Source organism: Ylistrum balloti, unplaced genomic scaffold, assembly GCF_031769215.1.
Source record: "Ylistrum balloti isolate Yb309-2 unplaced genomic scaffold, AGI_CSIRO_Ybal_v1 Utg370548, whole genome shotgun sequence".
Taxonomy (NCBI): Eukaryota; Metazoa; Mollusca; class Bivalvia; order Pectinida; family Pectinidae; genus Ylistrum; species Ylistrum balloti.
The window spans coordinates 258,963-278,017 of NW_026782347.1; the positions used below are offsets into that span (position 1 = coordinate 258,963).

The 19,055-nt window shown below is 33.5% G+C and overlaps 1 protein-coding gene across 1 annotated transcript in view; it reads right to left on the reverse strand.

Moving 5' to 3' along the window:
* Positions 1-19,055, reverse strand: part of LOC132556123 (5'-AMP-activated protein kinase subunit gamma-1-like) — a 78,304-nt gene that overhangs the window by 40,400 nt on the left and 18,849 nt on the right. The window lies entirely within an intron of this gene.

Below are 19,055 nucleotides of genomic sequence, written 5' to 3' on the forward strand. Positions count from 1 at the left end.
CAACTCATCAAAAAACATAAAAAAAACAAAAAAAACTCATTTCTCTTCAAAATTCAAATGCCTACTTCTGGATAGATTCATCAATAATCTTGGCAGCCATCAAACTCACAGACAACATGGCAATGTTGATCACAGAAGAATATCACTGAAAATCCAGATATAAAACCATTACAAATTAAACTTGCCTGTAATATCCAGGAAAGGTTACCATTTTAAAGGTCAAAGTTCATTAATCTTCTGAATCAATAACGCTGATAATATTGATTTCATAAGTAGTAAATTTCTTGAACAATGAATGTAAATATTATTGGGGGATAATTTTAATCTAGATATGTAGTTGGACATTTTGACACATTTTTTTTCCATCTGTCCACTTACATAGAGGCTTTAAGAACCAGACTTGTAAGGAAATAAACATTTTTGTAAGAAAAACATGTAAAATATTCTGTGTGCTGAATCCTAACATCAACTACTGGTATCCATATAGTAATTTCCAAGTGTGTTAAATTCGTTGAGCATTTACAAAAAAAATAATTTGTTTACACTACAGTAAAAGCACCTGCTGAGTAATGTGTATAAACTATCATCCAGCTAAAAGATATTTTAGAACTTTCATTATTACACACCCAGAAGGTCTTCAATTACAGAGATTAGTTATAAACACCATGTTTACAGTACTGACACAGATTGGTGTTCACGAAAGGCCTATGGAGAACTAATGACAATTTTTCAATGTCTTTGTATTCATTATCAACAGCAGCATGGATTCACAAATCAAATATCAGAGGCAGAAATTGAACAACAGCACTTGTATTAGTGGTAACACCTCAAGGTCATCATTTTTCCAACTCTTCTGCAAAAGCTCTGCAAAAATATGTGTTCTAATGCTGATTAAGCAGATTTTGGTTCACAAAGGAAGGATAGCAATTGGTTGCAGAAGAGTAAGCCTCTTACTGTAAGTGTAGCTCTCCTCGACTCTGTTTAATCCTGATCTCAATGTTATGTTTCATACTGCAGTGAAAACAATATCTATCTTATCTTTGTTACACAAGGGTGAAATCAGAACTGAGTGGATTAAGCAGTCAATGTCCAGATTATTAATATCAGGATAAAATCTCCAGTTTATTTCAATATAACCCAAAAAAAAAAAATCTGCCACATGTTATATTAAAAACATGAAAATGATTGCATACATCAGCCCTGAGCCATGGAATTCATCACAATCACTCATTACAAACACTTGTCAAAACATTACTTTAATTCCATAAGTTTCATTTGAATATTTTGTTTTCATATTGTTTTGCAGCCTAATCAATTGTATAGGTGCCAAACAGGTGTACGGACTGATGGATTGATGAAGGTAGGCATGCATGCACCTATGCATGCAAATACATACATGCATAGGTACGCACATCTGTATGTACCTACATATGTGTGTACATTTGTTCATCTATACAGATATTAACAGTTTTAATGAAAATGAACACACAGAAATCCTTTCTTTCATCTTGACAGGTGTTTATGTAAATTTTATATTTAAAACATGTCTGCTTGTTTTTTTGCTACAGAACTAAAAGCAACTGTCATTCAGATGTATCCTAGGATACAAAAAATTAACAATGTCTCAAGATCCTGGTTCATAAAATGTTGTTTACAGGTCACCAAGCTAATAAGCATTTTTATTATGGATGTCTAAATAATGAATGAAGTCAAATGTCTTTGACATTAGAATGTAAACCACATCATAAATTACAGCAGTTTTGAGCTTGGTATGGAACAAAATGTATTCAGCACAAGTCTTGGCATCAAATTTTACACTTATCATCTGAAATTTAACATATACCTGCAGATTGTAATATTTGAGCATAACACAAAGCGTATGTTATCATTGCACAATTTTATTTAGTAGCAATATTAATTCTCGAGGTTCAAAACTATTTTACAGTCATGGAAATACACCTGTCCTAAAATGTCATTCCAGATCCGGGTCGGCTGAATAGATCATGAGAGACAGAGGACACAATTAAAACACACCCTTTGTAATAACAGATTCACTCCCACTTTATTACAGAATGTGTCAGTATATGATTAAGGGAAGTTCAACCTGCCTAATGCATCTACTGCAGTAAACAGGATGAAGACTTTCTCAAGAATTATGAATGCATAAAGATCCTTATGTATGTTTAGATCTACATAATCAACCGATTAATTATGACCAGTCATGTGTTATTGTTATTGATATCTCTGTTTTCTGAAGGTGCCACATAATCATGAGAAGGTGCATACAGCCTTAACGGATTCATTTTATCTATTCATTGCCTTACAATTCAATGAAACATTTGAATTAAAAGTTGGCTTTTTATTTCCTAAAAAAAACACATGATCATTCAATTTCAATACTGACCTTTCAACTGCTGGGTGAGAATCAAAAATGATGAAACGCAAACAAAACTAATTTACAGTGTATCTAGTCACCAGTCAATTTAAAAAGTTGACTTCAAATCCAATATTTTGTCGTCAACTCATCCAGCTAAATGTGTATTTACAGTATCAGATACTTCAATCATATGTAACGCTTTTGTGTATATTTTTTTTTATTACTTTTTGATATAACTTTATAACATCTCTTTTCATGGATAATTATATTGATTTATATTGAAACAGGTGTCTAAATAAACCAGAAGAACCTTTGAGGCCTATCATATAATTTTCTCAATGGCCACCTTAAGGTTTCAACAAGTCAAACCCTTATCATATCTTAGGAATCTCAGAAGGATGAAACAATTGTATGCTGCAGTTTGAATCATTATCTAGCTTAACGGTATCTAATTGTAAATTGTTAAAGGTGCTATTCACTTGTGTCTTTTGTACAATCACTTACACGTTGATCCTTCATGCTAATATTTACTTCAAGGCTTTAATATATAGGTCAGTTAAAAGACAGTTTTTTTTACAGCTAGTGCTCTGTTTGACACCTTCTGTTAAAGGTTTTAATGAAAATAGACATATCTTTATATCTATGTGATAACTTTTGACAAATGGAAACTTCAAAGATACATACAAAAACTGAAGCTTTCAGGTAATTTGATAAATCTCTGGTACACATATATATGTGTGTGTGTAGAGACTATTTTGAGTGTATCATACATGTTAAAACAGAATTACATGTAATACAAGATACATAATTCTTTCAAAATTTTTGCAAATTTAAAATGACCAAACTACACTTGAAGTCCTGTGTGATGGCTTTCATGTTAACAGTTAACCTGACATCACAGAGAAGCAATTGTCACAAATTCCAAAAGTTATTTCCAGAGCAAATTCAGTCAAAAGATGAGAGTGTAAGACATATTTCTTTCCTTTGAAAAATTCCAGCAACAGTGCAAAAAAAAAAATAAAAAAAAAATATTTTCCATTGTTTATGTCTAATCCTGATTATTACAGTATAATATTATATTCAAAACAGCTAGCTGAAAAAAAATCATTTCGTTTGAAATGATAATGACATTATAGCTTTATTTATATGTCTAGTGTGATTCACGGACATTTACCGTACTTATAACCAGCTCATGGGGACATCTTAAGGTCAGGGTCAGTAACACAACATAACAAGTCTCCTCAGTGGTATTGTAACCTAGAAGAGCACCAATCAAACTCCAGAAAATTTCATTGGTTGATGAATATTCATGATCAGAATGGAAAGTATATTTAAATATTATTCAGATGTAATGTGGTATTTCTATCAGTGTACTAGACACCAACAGTTCTCTACTGTAAACAAACAAACTGGCCTCACTTGACCTTCTTCCTCACAAGGAACTTCCCTCCTGAATAATCTATGAATATATTAAGCCTTATATAACCTTGATAGCTTTCAGCTCAGTAATGACCTGTGAAAAACAACAAATGTTTCACTGCCTATATTCTGATGATTCTAAGAGATTAGGAGATATGATATTTTACATGTATTGAAAACCCCTGAAAACTGAACATCTTCTGGATAAAAACACAGAATTCTCCTTGCATCAGCGAAGAAGCTGCAAACATGTGACTGAGTTCTTTGAAAATTGGTTTTTTTTTGCCTCTTTTCTCTGCTCTTAATTCTATGTACAATTCTCTTAAGAAACAGTGATAATAACCTCAAACTGCCAATTTCAAGATGGTTGTCTGGCAACACATGTTTTTTTCCCCTGATGACCTAAAATCAAAAGGACACAATTTGGAAATGAGGGCCACCTACACATGAAATTTGAGAAAGATCCATCCAATACTTCTCAAGAAACAGCAATACAAGAATGGTTACTGGATGCACCGAGGACTACAGATGTAGAGACATTTGAAAAGCCTGTCATGTGATGATGGTAGGCTATTGACAGCCAGATTACAAAAACATTGCCCGAGCTATGATGAAATAAAGGCAACCTGAATGAAAATGGTTACAATGACTAGTGTTGTCAACCTGTTGAAGTAAGCAACTATTTCCAAATACTTTGAGACAAGGCATGCTTTGTCTATATCTATAATCACAAAATGTATACATTTTCAATCAAGGCCCATTAAATGTAATCTGAATTATACTGTAAATGTTCTGGGGTCACTGTGTAATCACATTGATAAAAGCATTGAAATTTTGTAGAACAGAATACAAGGACCTTTTTAATGTACGAACTGACTGGAAAACAAGCTGACAAGAGGAAGATGTCTCGAGTATATGTGACATGTAACAATCACTTTGCATGCTGAAGGATGAGAGGGCTAGCCAAGAGATGCCAAGGATATGTAGGACATGTTCACTGCTTACTTCCTGTCAATGACATGCGGCCAATGTTTTCCGTTGCACAACATCCTGTGAAGCTCAAATTGTTCTGAAACAAGGTCACATGCTTGTCGTTCTAGTCACCTTTTTAATGTTTACATGCCGAGAATGTGCTTAGAAAAATCTAAAATGTCTAAACTAATTCTTCAGGTACAGCTTTGAGACTGCAGCATTTGGTTGGTTAAGTAAATATGGCAGAATTTGATGGATGAAATATGCTCTCTATTTGAATCTCTTCCGATATCAAAACAATAATGAAAGGTAAGCCTGACAGGTAATTCCAGTTAGGCTATATGCTAGTCTTTCTCAATTTATCTCCTGTTAAAACTCTATCAAACAGTTTTTGCGTTTCCAAATTTAAACCGCATGATCCTCATCCATATCAATTGAATCTACAGGTATCAGTCAATTACCAACACATCTGATTGAGGAACTATGACAATTAAAAGCTCTTATTTCTTCTGAGTGTGCCTACAAACCTGATATGCTATCTTAGTTTAACTCTAGAATGAATTGGACACAGCTGCCTTTATATGATTAAGTTAAATATTTTCTTCTTAATAAAAATCCACTTTAAATTCAATTTTAAAATCTTTCTCCAAAACTATTTCTTGAGGATACCGTGCTTAAGAAAATTACATAAATATGTTCCTGTCTTCATGTACCAAATACAAATGTACAGAATTTTTTCATAAGAATATCTTATGATCTAAAGCATGCTATTATATACCAAAGAGGTGCAGCTGGCTAAAACCCTCAATAGCAACATTTAGCGACTTCTTTCAGAACATTTACCACAAAATCCAGATTTCTGTAATTTCAGTACAATTAAAATTTGCTGTAAAAACAATAGGAGTGTACTGTTTGTTTATTTTTTGGAGGTAGTAAGCTCAGGTCATGCTAACACCAAAGTTTGACTGAAAAGATAAGTAGGCTTATTGCTAGACATTTTAATTTAACTTTTGTTAGAATTTCACTTCACTGTAACAGTAACAGAGATGAGTGGGCTTATTCTTCTATTGCATTGTTCTCCTCAAAGGTGAAAGGAAAAGAACACAAGAGTAGCTCCCTCCTTAAATATAAGTGATGATATGCCATGTAATAATATCCATTAAAAGCCATATCCCCCCGCCCCCAGCAAAGCTTAATGTCCTTAATTGTAAAATTACAGCATGCATGCACATGGCTAAATGTCATGATGGTGATGGTGAGCTAAAAAACTGCAGAATGAGTAATTTGTAAGAGGCTGATGATATATCAACATTTTAACATGTATATCAAATACTGAATTTGTTTTGTGTATTAAAAACACTCAGAAATGTAACAAGATATTTTGAGTACAACAAGGTGGAGAATAAGGTTCAAGATGGTGGTAAGATTATAGTGAAAACATCTATGTTTCATACAGATATTATGTGGTAACAATGTACTGACCCATGAAACTCAGCTGCAATTATATCAGTTATTGAATTAATTCACTTTAATAATCGCTTTATATCACATAAATGATTGCTTTATAACACATAAATGATTGCTTTATATCACATAAATGATTGCTTTATATCACATAAATAATTGCTTTATAACACATAAATGATTGCTTAATAACACATGATTGCTTTACATCACATAAATGATTACTTAATAACACATAAATGATTGCTTAATAACATATAAATGATTGCTTTATATCACATATATGATTGCTTTATATCACATATATGATTGCTTAATAACATATGAATTATTGCTTTATATCACACTAATAATTACTAAGTATCAATTTCAGTCCCTGCTCAGCCAACCTTTATTGATTCCTACCCGTCTTTTCCGCTACTATATTGGGGATCACTGGTTCAGTCATGATCTTGAAACTGATGGCAAGGTTGATTTAATGTAGTCAATCACTACTGCGATTTACTCCAACAACTGTCAGATATGACAGAACCACAAGTCTGAATTAATACAAAGAGCACTGTCATTGTAAACATATATTGATATAAGTAACATGGGTACTGAATGTTACCAATCAGACCCATAAACATGAGCAATCAGACTTCAGAACTGACAAATGTTCAGTATAACAGTTATTCAGCAATAAGCCCATGCCTAGTAATATGCCCGCCTATATTTGTTGTATAAAAGAAAAAATTAAATGAAGTCCAACCTGTGTTAAGGGTTAACCCTATACAGAGGTCGCCTGCAATAGTAACTGTTAGGTTCTGATATGAGAAAATTTACGATGACTGAACCTCTATATAAAAATGACACCTCTCTATATAGGCCACTTGTTTTCGTTCTGATGAATACGAGTAATACCAATTTTAACAGCCACCTGTTTATAAAGGCCACTTTTTTCTGCTTACTTGAATGACCTTTACAGATAAGTTTACCTGTACTATTTTATCTTGTAACAAGCCAACCCCCCATGTCTGAGACTGAGGCTATGTGTTGATCCTCTGGATGTATTACAAGGTTAAAATGGTTTTTGCTATTTCTAAGTGTTAATGTTGATGACAACAGAATGTTATCAAAACAGAAATCTGTTTCTCTCAACTTAACATTTACATGTTGTTTATGTTTGACCTTGAGCTTACCCGGTGTAAAATGCTGACCTTGACCTATGCACTTTTAGATTAGTAAATTATTTATTAGTTGATTACTTAATCAACAGTTAATTAGATAAAATTAACTGGCAACACCGTAGTTGTAATTATGGCATGTCATCAATTTCTTAAAACATATATAATACACTGGTCCAGTTGGCCATGAAGTCAGTCGATTATTGAGTGTCAGGCCATGTTTGGGTGTGCTGGTAGATACACTTTAACTCTTGGTATCAGTGGTCCCTAGTATCTGACAGAATTTATATCAAACATGGTGGTCCACTCCAGGTATCCGAGGTTTACAGTGTCTGACAAAGTTAATACACTTGTGAGCTAGCAGACATGGGTTTGACTCCTGGTGTCTGAGGTTTAAAGTGTCTGACAAAGTTTATATTCTAGTTTAAAAGGCAGAAACAGCTTGGATATTCATTCTCTAAACAAAAGAACATGTAAATATAATGATCAGTTTAATTAAACTACCATTTATACTTTGGTTAGAGACAATTTTCTATTGGTTCGTCGGTTAAGAAATTACTTATGGTGAATCACTCTTATTATGAAAACAATGTTTCACTAAAGCTCACCTTGAGGCTAGACAACAGGTTTTGTCGAGGTCGTTTCAGGGTTACACTAAGATACAGTAAACAAAGCATTTTTTTTCAACTATAAAGTTTACCTTCATGCACTTAAAACCCTGAAAGTGTCAAATATTCTTTATCTAAGCTACTTACTGGCTACACATTTACTATAATGGTAAAGTTTGTAATTCCAAAACATGTCTCTATACCAACATTTGTACAAATCAGGAAAAGATTATATATATCAGAAGTATAATACAACAGGCCATATTTTAGCTCAAAATTAAACCTCTCCCCTGGTGAAATAGATTGACCAAAAGTAGGGAAGGATCCTATTTGTGAACACCCATCCTGTTTTGGATAATGCTTTACCTTACTTTGAGCAGATATCCACAACTTTATATATATGTCGGTGTTTACTGACCATTCCTGTTGACAAGCATATTTACTGACAATTTCATTCATGTTGACAATCTTGTAAAACAATACATTTGAGTCTCATACATCAGTAACCAGGAAATGAAAACTCAACTATATACAAGTGGTTAAACGAAAGTAGAGCACTTCCTGTTGGTTCTTTTCATAATCTTTTGTTTGTGTCATCACTTTTGTTTGTGTCATGTGTCATCACTTTTGTTTGTGTAATCACTTTTGTTTGTGTCATGTGTCATCACTTTTGTTTGTGTAATCACTTTTGTTTGTGTCATCACTTTTGTTTTTGTCATCACTTTTGTTTGTGTCATCACTTTTGTTTGTCATCACATTTATTTGTGTCATCACTTTTGTTTGTATCACTTACTTTTGTTTTTGTCATTACTTTTGTTTGTGTCATCACTTTTGTTTGTGTCATCACTTTTGTTTGTGTCATTACCTTTTTTGTCTTAAGTTTATATATCCTTGGCAGTTTACCCTAATAATACGGTAAGTGCAAGAGTACCAGTCTGACAAAAATATTTAACGAAAAAGGCAGCCGGACTTGAAAGCCAAATAACATCTAATAATGTGTACATTTGCTTCACTACAAATGATTAAAATGATAAAGTTGAATTGGACTACAACAATTGGTGATAAATTTCCAAGATGTAACATGATAAACAGAATTTAAATGCATGGCTTTTATCTCAACAAAAAACAAAAAATATCAGATGTGCATTGCTCATATGACATGACATGCTACAGCTTCCACATATAGAAACCAAAGCACAAATGATGATTCTTTACAGATTTGAGACTTGCCAATAGTTTTGGTAACATCAATTTTTTTGTAAATCTCGCCTAAGTGATCAGTGCTTTCGACTAATAACATAAGCCGACAAGCTTTGATAACATTGTAGCATACAATATCAGGTCATTGGGTTGTGTCTTGGAAGAGTGAAAATCAATTCATGCTACTGTCAAAATTTTCTTAACTTATCGAGAAATAAATTTGAAATATTTTTTACCTCATTTTAACAAAAAATTTCAGTATTTCACATAATTAGAATCTGACAGTTTACCAGAATTACTCAAACTTTGATATGGTGCTCACCTAGAAACTACTGGATTAAACTATCATCCGACCCTTTGTATTTCATAAAGTAACATTTACCACATACATATTCATCGATGATGTATTCCCGAACCTGTTTTTCACCATGCTCTTGAACTGCATGTCTATCAATGGTATCACTGCTTAGATTTATTCGTGATTGAAGCTGATGAATCAGTGTAGATTCTATCACCAAGATAGTGAACGAGGAGTCACATATCACATTTTATATCTTGACTTTATAAAAAAATAGTATCATAGTTCATATTCTTCATGCATGCAGCAATTACACAACATGACACCGAAGCCAAAATTCATTACTCAGAATTAACAATTAAATGTGAAATATTTTGAATTTGGACAACTAAATTTAGGAACTTTACAAAATCATTTTAATTCTACTAAATCTGGAAAAGCAAATGAAATAATAGCTTCATCAATTTGATCACTCATCTATTGCTAACATTCTGTTTGTCCTTACCATGTACTTACTGACAATCAAATCAATTTGATTTTTTTTACTTTGCCTGACAACTTTCATGAGTAAACAGAATTAAACACATCAATTATTCACTGAGGATATAAAAAATTATCTTTTATAAAATTCAAACAATGTTCATCTGCAAACATCCTTCAACAATGTCACTATATCTTCAATCAATGATGTCCACACAAAAAGCAATTTATCGGCAAGTAAACTAACACCAGCATTTTCAATTAACAGAGCAAACAAATAAAATTCTGTCAAAACCAATATCATGCACTAATCATATTGCATGAAATATTAACACCTTTTTCACATATTGAGAACATTATTGTAATTTCAGCAGAAAGCAAACCCTACCTTGTTTTTTCAGGCAGTCGGGTTCATATAATCACCAAATATTGACAGGTATTTTAGCAATGAATGGTGGAGTCCAATGGAACATGCTTTACAGGAAACATTTAAAATGGTGCACAAGTTCTACCATCTTAAAGCTAAAGCTAAAATGTCCTTGATAAGACTTGTTTACATATCAACGTTATAAGCACTCTGCAGAATGTGAGGTCAGTATGATATTTAGTCATGAAGTTTTATCTATCTTACACAGGATTTCTGTGCACATATGTAAGTTAGCATGTATCCTACGTAACATCTATTTGCAATGTCCAGCCTAAAAATCCCAACTGTCCATTGTGGTCAGAAAGAGTGTCTTATTTTCATATCTGTAACGGGCGAGAAGAGCTGTTATAATTTATCTGTAAATAAATCTCTGTTTATTGATTTCACAGCTTAACTAGGTGGATAATATCAGCTGGTGCCGAGTGCTGTTGCTTGCACCCAGTAATAAAGTCATGGTTGACCTATTTACTGCAGGGGAAACCATGCGGTGATCAGAAAATTGTAAACAAAACAACGAAATACCTTGTTTACTGGGTACAATATCAGTACATAACAATTATACTCACTTATTCTTAGTCTCAGACTCAGCTTCCTTTTTTTGCTCATATTGTCAAAATTCCGAATTTCAGGAAAACTGTTCAAGGCAGAATTAAAGTGTCGAAATGAAACTGGTAAGAAATCCAGGGACCTTCCAGGGATCAGGTCAAATTTACATCCAAATCCTTTAGACACTGATATCTCACAGGTCTTCCTAGGTACAGCATCAAGCCTAGCTGAGGATTTGCAGCCCTAATTAATTTGCAATCGTTAAGATTTCAATCTCAACTGTTGTTTTGCAGTATATACCTAGAGGAAGAGCTACCTTCGGCAGATGGTCTAAGCCAGGAGACTGTGTATATATCAATACACAAGTGTGAGTGTGTGTGTATACAACACAGTTGTGCCGAAGCTGAGTGATCCGATTGGCTGGCTGACTTTTAATCTGATGACCTTTTTCCTCAGCACAACTAAAACATTCAGGTCAATACTGTTGCTCAAAAACAACAAATACATAAATACACATCTATTTAAAGAGTTACTTTAACTGGATAATTGGTAGTTTTTTAACAACTATAGACCTGATACATATATATCTATACATAAGTGACAACGGTAAATACTAAATTATGTATGTAAATATTCTGCTTGCTAAAAGGGTACATATGTAGGTATGTACCATGTGTATTCTGTAACCTACCTGTCCACAATGAAGACACGTGTCTCTTACAACAAGCACTAAACATCGTATCATCCAAAATGGTGCTAGAATATTTTTAAACGCTTTAAGTAAATGTAAGGTTTTATACAGCATTAAGGCAGTAAGACAATTTATGTACGGCATTACCATGACTAGTTGTCACCATGAAGTGACAGTGCACTCATCAAAATGTCATACACAAATATTCTAATTAGTTATGATTTATAGAAAATCTATTCACAAACACCTTTTAAGATACTTTTCTTTCTTAAGGACAATTTTACTAATGACAACCCCTCTCATTTGTGATACAATAAATTATAGATATTAAGGCACATGAACAGATGTCACTTTTCAATGATAGAAATCAACTGAAATAATAAAGTAAAGGATTCAAATGATTTTTTGTTGCAGCAGAACAATACCAATTGTCTATACATCAATGAATGCTTACAGTTGGGACTGTGAGGCATGCTGTGTCATACATTCAAAACAATGACTATCAAATTCAGACCATTCTGAAAAAATCAGAGGTCATGGTGGCCATCTTGGATTTCCATTAGATTGAAGAAAATATTAAAGATCTACTCATAGTCATGAAAACAGCTTATTTAATTATACACATTATCTGATCATGGAAGTTTTCTTTATCACTTCAAGTTCAACTTCTTTATCATTTGACATTTCAGATGGTCCGATCACAGAATGAAATTTTCTATCATTTCAGAATTTAGATGGTCTGATCACAGAAAGAAATCTGCTATCACTTCAGATTTCAGATGGTCAGATCACAGGATAAAATTTTCCATCATTTCAGATATTACATGGTCTAATCACAGAATGAAAAATTCTATCATTTCAGATTTCAGAGGCAACTATAACAAAGTATAAAAGCCAGCATTTTGAAGAATGCAGAAAAAATTGTTTGCCTAAATACCTCTTATTTATGAGACATTGTTTGTAAATACAGACGTCATCACATGATGTACAGAATGTGTGTGGTATTTAAATAATAACACACTTCAGCTGTATGAGTAGCAAGGTAAACCTGTTACTACGCAACCCTTTCCTTTTTGTTAGGTAAGTATGTGCAAGTAAACACAGATATAGTTGCATCACTACAACATATATTCAATTTAATGGCAATCAAATATACATGAATGTATAAATGTAAAATTGTCAGAAAATTGTTCTCAGCAAGAGGCAAAAATTTTCCATATATGGAAACTACATGCTTAGAAGTATGCCATACCTCTGAACTGCTTAAAAAGGTGTAGCAGGTGCATAAATGTCAGCTGCCCACTTGGGCTGGCTGGGTCTATTATCTCTTCCATAATCTTCATTCGATCATCCAATCAGTAGCCAAGATTTTATCATGTGATTACTAATACCTTAGCCATATATTTTCCATTAAATAACACACAAACATATGATACTGATACTGATTTATCACTGTCTCTTTATTACACTGTTTGTCTTTACACACAATCAAAACTTGTTCAAGCAAGTGAAAAAATTAATGAGTGAAGAAAAGCCTGTGAGCCATTTGCCTGAATCATGAAACAGCTGGAATACAGTCACATGACACATACTGTTGCTTACTTACCTATGGCCAATTACCTATGTACTTTTATATAGGCCAATCATTGGCACAGCAATCAGATGCATGAGTAAGAATAACAGCTGTGTGCTATGTGTGACAAACAATAGGTAATGTAGTGTCAAAAATGGACATTGTAGTGTCAAACAAGACATTGTAATGTCAAACAAGACATTGTAATGTCAAACAAAGGACATTGTAGTGTCAAGAAATGGACATCATAATGTCAAACAATGGACATTGTAGTGTCAAAAATGGACATTGTAGTGTAAAAACAATTGACATTGTAATGTCAAATAATGGACATTACAATGTCAAAAAATGGACACTGTAGTGTCAAACAATAGACATTGTATTGACAAGCAACAGACATCGTACTGACAAACAACAGACATTGTACTGACAAACAAGACATTGTACTGACAAACAACAGACATTGTACTGACAAACAACAGACATTATACTGACAAACAACAGGCATTGTACCGACAAACAACAGATATAGCAATGTCAAACAAGAGAATTTGAAGTTAAATTACAAAATGAAGTGGCTATATATATGATTGACAGTAAGTCAACTCTTTCCTATAAATAGTAATGTATGTGACCTTGACCTTCTACTTGAATCCTTTGGGGATCTTCTTATACTTTACCCCTGTAGATAGGATGGTTTCGTTCACTAAGGACAGGATGCAATACAACAGGGAGGGATGAACCCACACAAGCAGTTCTGCTGTAAGAGATACATTTTCCATCCATCCAATAATGGTTTTTTTGAAGCTCCTCCACCCTAAAATTGACTGTCCTATTATCATCTCAACCAGATTTGACCTTGACACTTTATAATTTAGGAATGCAGCATTTAATGTGACCTCATTCCTCAAAAGAGGCAATGGTCGACAATGAAACAGCATTGATTAGAAACCCTTCTGAACCACAATATATTGATGGGATTATTATCAAACGTGGGCTTATTGTCAGATAACTACTGAAAGGAAATCTGTTGTCAAGTAAATGGTAAGAGTCCAGGAGGGTATCTCTGTGTGTAGATATACAATGGTTTATTAATTACATCCGATATAGATATAAAATGATCCCTGGTATGATTTCTTAATTAGATATTTAGGACGCCGCTAGGAAATCAATCTGTCCAGAAATTTTTTTAGAATAGGTTGACCTAGTTTAAACAAACACCACTGTCATTATTCAGTACCAACTGAATTTAATTTAACCTCTTTTATCCAAGTAACAGAATACCATCCCTCCAGTAAGCCTTTAAGATAAATGAAGTTTTTCTGTCTAAAAATAAATACCAATCACCTTTAGCATTTTTCTATACCAAACTGTCCAATGTGAATGAACCCTGGATTACAGTGTATTGTATTGGTAAGTGCTGTGTGGTATTGCTGATGTTATAAATCTCAGCACAGTAACCTCCTTTGTATGTATATATATAAAGAAAAACCATTGCTGAGGTGGACAATTTTTATTACACATGTATGCTAAGAGCCTAGTTGAATCAGATCTCAATACAAGCACTCAAGAGATACAATCAATATCTAGAGTCTGTGGTTTATAAGTGTGTCATACTTACATAAATTACTCTTCCCAATGAACTATAGCTTTGTACAGAAATATCTAGTCTTGGGGGCAAACTGACCATATTTAACACCAAACAAATACTGGAAAATGATGTCTTACTCCAACTGATATTTCAGTGACAAATATATTCTTACATTATTGACTTGAGAAGTTTATCATGCTGTCATCCATTAGATACCTCCCTAAGGCGATACAGAACCAGCATGTGACCATGTCTGTGTAGGACTTATATCAGACACATATCTCCATGATGATTGTTTGTTAATCACATCACTATTAGTGATACAGGTGTAGGAAAATACCCAGGACATTGTGGTGTCCTAATCACATCACTATTAGTGATACAGGTATAGGAAAATACTGAGGACTTCATGGTGTCCTAATCACATCACTATTTGTGATACAGGTGTAGGAAAATATTGAGGACATTGTGGTGTCCTAATCACATCACTATTTGTGATACAGGTGTAGGAAAATATTGAGGACATCGTGGTGTCCTAATCACATCACTATTTGTGATACAGGTGTAGGAAAATATTGAGGACATCGTGGTGTCCTAATCACATCACTATTAGTGATACAGATGTTGGAAAATATTGAGGACATTGTGGTGTCCTAATCACATCACTTTTTGTGATACAGGTGTAGGAAAATATTGAGGACATAAAGGTGTCCTAATCACATCACTATTTGTGATACAGATGTAGGAAAATATTGAGGACATTGTGGTGTCCTAATCACATCACTGTTAGTGATACAGGTGTAGGAAAATACCCAGGACATCGTGGTGTCCTAATCACATCACTATTTGTGATACAGGTGTAGGAAAATATTGAGGACATCGTGGTGTCCTAATCACATCACTATTAGTGATACAGGTGTAGGAAAATACCCAGGACATCGTGGTGTCCTAATCACATCACTATTTGTGATACAGGTGTAGGAAAAAAAGTGGTTTCCATCCTATTCTGGTGTCCTAATCACATCACTAGATCCAGGTGTAGGAAAATACCCAGGACATCGTGGTGTAGGATTGAGGACATTGTGGTGTCCTCAACACTAGGATACCATTGTGGTGTCCTAATCACATCACTATTTGTGATACAGGTGTAGGAAAATATTGAGGACATCGTGGTGTCCTAATCACATCACTATTAGTGATACAGGTATAGGAAAATACCCAGGACATCGTGGTGTCCTAATCACATCACTATTAGTGATACAGGTGTAGGAAAATACCCAGGACATCGTGGTGTCCTAATCACATCACTATTTGTGTTGTAATACTGTTCCCATCCTTAACAATGACCCTTTGCCTTATTTAAACACTTCCCTGCCTAACACTGCCTTCTCCCCCTATGCCTATAACATGGTTCCTAAAATCATTTCTATCACTGTCCCCTACCATTAACACTTTCCTCAGCCCCAACACTCCTAACACTGTCCCCTACCCCTAACACTGTCCTCAGCCCCAACACTCCTAACACTGTCCCCTACCCCTAACACTGTCCTCAGCCCCAATACTCCTAACATTACCCCTATCCCTAACTCTAACACAATATAAAACCTTTCTGGTTACCAACATCTCCATAACTCTATGCATATTACAGATGTCATTCACTTCAATCACCCTTATACCCCTCCCCACTTCCTTCAACAATTTTTATGTTACAACACACTCTCACTTACCTGTCATTAAAATTAAAACGCTAACATACATGTGTATATCTCATTACATCTAATGTAACAAAAATTAGTTTTATTCCCTACACAACATATAATGCATGTCTCCATTCTATTGATACAGCTGACTGGTTCACATTCCTTAGGGACCGCAGCCACTGCCCTGAAACCTTTCATCTATTATCTAGATTAAGTCCCAGCATATTATACTGATACAGTTCTTAATGAAGATATATCTTATTAAATATGAATTAAATCCTACCCAACAGAGAAATAGGAAAACTTTCAAATTGAAGTATCTATATAATTTTCATTTCATGGAATATTAACAAGCTTTACTTTTAGAGTTTGTTGTCAATATATGCAAATATTATTCTACATTATTGTTCCATGTTATACATGATAGGTCCCATATCAACATTTACAAGGATGGAAATGTTTTACATTAGCTGTCATGTAAGGACAAAAAGGATGTTACAAATGTAGGTCACACAGCTGACTGGTAAAGTGGCAAGGAAAACAAAATAATAAGGAAATAAATGAGAATTTTGTATCTGAGTACTTGACATTTATAATGAATCAGGTAACACAATGGAAAGTCACAAAATAAAAACAAATGATTAATATCTAAATTTAGATTAGACACAATTAACATTCACTTACTAAGCAAGTATCAATCCAGTTTAAAAGGAATGAAAATGAAGCAGGGAAAAATTTACTATCAGATAGACAGAATATTTATAAATTATAGATATATAAGATATTGAAATAGAAAGAATAAAATAGGGATGAATATTAACACACACAAGAAAATGATACACAGATAGACAGAACATAGAGTAATGTGTATCTATCCTTAAATCTAGCAGAGGATATGACATATCTTATGTAAGCAGACAAACAGAATGGCAGATCAATGAAGATTAGGTTTAACCACCAAGGTGCAATACATAGCTGATGACATTAGGAATGAAGGAGTTATTTCCCTTGAAACCATACAGTAGGGGGAATAACTCCTGCATACAACCTCTGACCAGATTTGATTTATATCTTCTACAAATGGAAAGAAGAGGTCAAAATATTAAACTTTGCAAAGGATTTTGTTCTTATAACAAGTCATAGATCAATTCAAGAGGAACCTATAGTAGACTGGAAATTATCTAATGACCAGCATTTAAGAAAGATATTTTCATTTAAATGTCACTACAGTACCAGTACCCTTCAAAATTATTGGAAAATATACAAAATTCCAAAATGCCACTACCAAACAATGTGTCCTGCTACAACAACAAACATGAAAGTCATGTTAAAATAAAATTCTTGCACTACAATAACTACTGTACAACAATTCAGAGTATAAAATATTTATATGTTCTAGTTATATAATGACACCGGAATGTAAAAGTGCTCCAAGGTCTACATACATGCTTTGTTTTGAAATAAATATTTTGTTTTGTAAAGAGTGTTGTTTATCACAGATGAAATTGGAAACCCATTTAGGTGACATTTGATCTCAAAATCTAATTTGTTATGTCAATTTATTAACCCTTCAGAAGCCAATATTCAATACATGTATAGGGTCATTACACAAACTTTGCGATAAAAGCATTTACAAGGGAGCTGATTGTACATGTTAATTATTAATGAATATTTACACAATATTAAAAAAATTGAATTTGTTTCAATTTATAATTTGATAATACATTAAACATAAAAGGAGAGATTTTTAAAATCTTAAATGAAATATCATACATGTTGTGTGTTTTAATTGCCTATAAATTGGAACTAAACTGATTTCCAAAAGATAGCTTCGTTCTTTTAAAAAAAATTTTAAAAAATCGAAATATATTGCTACTTGAAAAAATATTTGACTGACCTGAAATTTCATTTTGCACTAGATTCATGTATAACGACCCTTGAGTAAAATTTGAATTGTGGCCAGTATACGGATTCTTCAATAAAGGGGGATAACTCTTTGATGCCTACTGATTCTTTTTCCTAATGACCTCAAACAACCTAACTGAGCACATTTCTGCAACTTGTAAATGCCTTGGTATTTCAGATGCATGCAACATAAATCCACCTGGAGACTGAGCTGATATCCATGCAGCAGCACTGCATCCCTTTTGACATTTAACAAGCCAGAAGTCCTGCCTGCTTAAGGCCTCCCCCACAACATGTATCAGAAGCACATTTACTCCTACATGTTTATCCCACTATAAACGTGCTGTGTTTGGCAACGTTCACCAAACATCTGTATTTTTTAAAGGTAGCTTGGTATTTTTCCACGTCATTGGTTTTGATATCTGTCCAATAGGTTTATCAAAATTTACCAGAGGAAATTTATTTTTAAATACAAGCAGTGCTGGTTTTGATTTCAACAAGCTGAAAGGTAACAGGTTCCCTGCTCAGTACTTAAAACTCTTTCCTTACATCAAATATCACAAATGCATATCATTTAACAGTATTTATACATTCCTAAGGAGAACATGTTTTTCATAAAATCCACATTTTTCTTTAAA